Genomic DNA, 4,458 nt, shown 5'->3' on the forward strand with positions numbered 1-4,458 from the left:
TAATGATATAAAATCAATATTGAGAATTCATGCAAAATCATAAAGGCCACAGTAAGGGATGATCGGTGCTGACGGGACCCTCCTCTGCCCTCATGGTAATGACATTTGCATTTATGATACTAATTGGAATAAATTATTTGAGGTCTAATCAGTTTTTAGGAGAATGTATCAGTTTAGACAAATCTCCCCGTCCTGACCCTAATTTCGCGGTGCCAGTCTCTGGTGTGGCCAAACAGATGTCCATTCCGAGGATTTGCGTTCATGTGGTCATGAGGGGGGGTCGGGCATTGATTTGAGCTTTTTATGTTGAGCTTTTGGGGGTCATCGGATGTTTTCCACTTCAGACTTGGCAGGAAAGAATCTTTCTGAAACTTTTGCCACTCGGGTCTGTCACAAACCACCGGGGGGGTCACTCAGAAATCCCCCGCGCTGGCTACCAGTACGTCACAATCGGGGGGTAACAAGTGGGGTCACCCCTCCTTTATACCTCCCGACCGACAGACAGAGCACGTGACGCGCTCTCTAGCGCCCCTCTTATAGTCAGGCCAATTATGGAATTGCCCGACAATAAGCAAGGAGGCCGCTATACTACTTATGCCGATTATTGAAGGGTCCCCGGTGAGAGTAAGGTATATATTCCCCCGACCTCCGCGGGCGGAATATATAAAATCTCCCCGAATCTCACTGGCCTCCCCACAATAATCCTTGGCACAATTCGCTGCCACCAACCGATTTACGGTAACTATTAGCCGAACACACAGACGTGGGATTCAAGATCGAGATAACAGAACAGCCCAAGATTAATTATATAATTTAATCAGCCTAACGCACACTAGAAACTACAATATATACAATAGGGAATCTACAGAATATACATATGTCAGAGTACAGTTACAATCAAAGCATGGGTTACAAACAGGCATACACAGTTCCAGCAGTTACCTTGTTGCGTCTGGCCACAGGGGGGCGCTGTAGGCCAGGTTTCTAGGATCCTTCCCACAGATGTTTCCTACACGTGCCCCCAGCGAAAAGACCACTGGAAAATGGCCGAAGTAGGGTTATCAACCTGGGCAAGTCCAGGTCCCCTCCTACCTTCGTGACCTCACAGGGAGCACTGCTCCACCCCTGGCTTGAGTTATGGACAATATCCCAACATGGAATATGGGCCATAACTTTGCCTGGGAGCGTCGTAGGCGGACGCCAACGCTCTCATTGTGACAGCTATGAATTTAGCCACAGAACGAGGGGACTCATGACCTGTCTGCCAGTTCCCCATTGGCTGATATCACGCCTGGGGCATTTCCCAATGTCCTGCTCCCATAAAAAGGGTGTGCCGGCATCGCCCGCATGCGGAGACACCATTTTTATGGTTGCCATATTTATCGGAAATATGGCTTGCGAGATATGAACCATTTTTTACTGGAGTCGTTCTGTCTGGCTATTTCCATAGCCTTGCTAATGAGATACAACTCTTGTTACAGGGTGACGGCAGGGAGTCATCCTGTGTCCATTGTTCCCACACCACCTCATTTCCATATCACAGGACATGGCCATGGAGGTGTAACACCTTCACAGATGCTGGACATTGAGAACAAGAAGGGAGGGGGCACTGCCAGGGAGTGATGAGGGATTATGACTGGAGTCATAATTCATCTTCATATCCCGGGATTTGCCTCACACCTCCCCCCTTTTGAGGGCGCTAGGGGGCAGCACACTCCGGTGTTCCCCCGTGCGCCCGTCCGCGACCTCTCCTTGTCGGGACAGCCCGTCTGCGTTACCGTGGTCACGGCCCCTTTTGTGGCGAATGGTGAAGTTGTATTGCTGGAGCGCAAGGCTCCATCGCAACAATCGCCCATTCGTCCCAGAGACGGTGTGCAACCAGCTGAGGGGATTGTGGTCCGTCTCCACGATGAAGTGGCGCCCGTATAGATAGGGTTGCAGACGCTGCAGGGCCCACACTATGGCCAGGCACTCCTTCTCCATCGTGGAATAGGCAACTTCCCTTGGTAACAGCTTCCTGCTCAGGTACAAGACTGGGTGCTCTTGGCTCGCAGAGTCCACCTGGCTGAGCACCGCACCGAGGCCGAAGTCACTGGCGTCGGTCTGTACTACAAACGGCCGCGTGAAGTCGGCTGCCTGTAGCACGGGCGGGCTGGACAGGGCGTCCTTTAGGGCCCGGAAGGCTGTCTCGCAGTCCATTGTCCAATCGACTGCAGAGGGCAGCTTCTTCTTGGTGAGGTCCGTCAAGGGCTTTGCCAGGCTACTATAGCATGGAACAAACCTCCTATAGTACCCAGCGGTCCCCAAGAAGGACATCACCTGCTTCTTGGTCCTGGGGGTGGGCCAGGATGCGATGGCCTCCACTTTCTCAGGCTCGGGCTTCAGTGTTCTCCCGCCTACCCGGTGACCGAGGTACTGGACCTCGCTCATGGCCAGCTGACACTTTCCCGGCTTGATGGTCAAACCTGCCCGGTGGATCCGCCTGAGCACCTGTGCTAGATGCTCTAGGTGGTCCTCCCAGGTGGGACTGAAGACGGCAATGTCATCCAGGTACGCGGCCGCGTACCCTTCAAGTCCCTTGAGCAGGGTGTTGACCATCCGCTGGAAAGTGGCAGGGGCATTCCTCATCCCGAATGGCATCACCGTGGACTCGTACAGTCCAAATGGGGTAATAAAGGCAGAGCGTTCCCTGGCCTTGCGAGTCAGGGGGATCTGCCAATATCCCCGGCTCAGATCCATGATGGTCAGGTACTGAGCCCCGGCCAACTGATCGAGCAGGTCATCGATGCGTGGCATTGGGTACGCATCGGCGACCGTGACCGCATTGAGCCCCCTGTAGTCCACGCAGAACCGAGTGGTTCGGTCCTTCTTAGGGACGAGGACTACAGGCGAGGCCCAAGCGCTGTTGGATGCCTGGATCACCCCCAGCTTCAGCATCTCGTCAATCTCCTGGCGCATGTGTTGCTGCACCTCCAGGGAGACCCGATATGCTGAACGCCGGATCGGGGGATGATCCCCAGTGTCCACGTGATGGACAGCCAAGTCAGTCCTTCCGGGCTGGTTGGTAAACAACCCCCGGAAGGGGTGTAGGGTGGCCCACAGCTGGGACCGTTGGTCCTCCAAGAGCTGGTGGCCAACCTCCACATCCTCAATGGATCCGCCTGCCCTAACCTGGGCTAGCATATCCAAGAGGGTTTCCGCTTCTCCCTCCTCGGGCAGGTTGCACACGGGGAGCGCACATGCCTCCCGCTCATGATGTGCCTTCATCATGTTCACATGGAAGGGCTTCCGCCTTCCACGGGCAGGGTCCAGGGTGACCAGGTACGTCACAGGGTTGAGCTGCTGGTACACGAGGTATGGGCCCTCCCAGGCTGCCTGAAGCTTGTCCTGTGGTACGGGGACCAGTACCCACACCTCTTGACCCACTTGGTAGGTCCTCTCACAAGCGTTCTGGTCGTACCAACGCTTCTGATCGGCCTGGGCTTGAGCCATATTGTCGTGTACCAGTTGCGTCAAGGCCTGCATTTTGTCCCGAAAGCGCATGACATACTCGATAACCGACACTCCAGGGGTGGCCAAATCCCCTTCCCAAGCCTCTTTCACCAGAGCCAGGGGGCCCCGCACACGTCGCCCGTACAGGAGCTCAAACGGTGAGAATCCTGTTGAGGCCTGTGGAACCTCCCGGTAAGCAAATAACAGGTGTGGGAGATACCGCTCCCAGTCACGCCCATGGGAGTCGACCAACATCTTAAGCATCTGCTTTAAGGTGCCATTGAACCGCTCGCACAGGCCATTAGTCTGTGGATGGTACGGGCTGGCCACCAGATGTCGCACCTGGACTTGCTTACAGAGGGCCTCCATCAGCTGGGACATGAATTGGGTCCCCCGGTCAGTGAGCATTTCCTGGGGAAAACCCACTCGGGAGAAAATCTCCAGCAATGCGGTGGCCACCTTGTCAGCCCGAATGGACGACAAGGCCACTGCTTCTGGGTACCGGGTGGCATAGTCCACTACCGTCAGTATGAAGCGTTTCCCGGAGCTGCTGGGGATGGCCAGCGGGCCGACCAGATCCACAGCCACCCTCCTGAAAGGCTCATCGATGATTGGCAGAGATACTAGTGGGGCTTTGGGGTGTGGCCCCGCCTTCCCCACTCTCTGACAGGTTTCACACGAACGGCAGTAGGCAGCCACATCGGCCCCCATTTTTGGCCAGTAGAAATGCTGGTTTAACCTGGCCTTGGTCTTAGCGATCCCTAGGTGTCCGGCCATCGGAATCTCATGTGCGATCCGCAACAACTCCGTCCGGAACGGATAGGGTACCACCAACTGTCGGTCCCTGGGCCACGCCTCCGGTGAACCCTGCTGGACCGTGGCCCGGTACAGCCGTCCTTGGTCCCAGACCACTCGCTCCGGGTCCGAGTCCGAGGGAGGCTGTGCCGCCTGCTCCTTAAGAGCTTT

Source organism: Anomaloglossus baeobatrachus, chromosome 11, assembly GCF_048569485.1.
Source record: "Anomaloglossus baeobatrachus isolate aAnoBae1 chromosome 11, aAnoBae1.hap1, whole genome shotgun sequence".
Lineage (NCBI taxonomy): Eukaryota > Metazoa > Chordata > Amphibia > Anura > Aromobatidae > Anomaloglossus > Anomaloglossus baeobatrachus.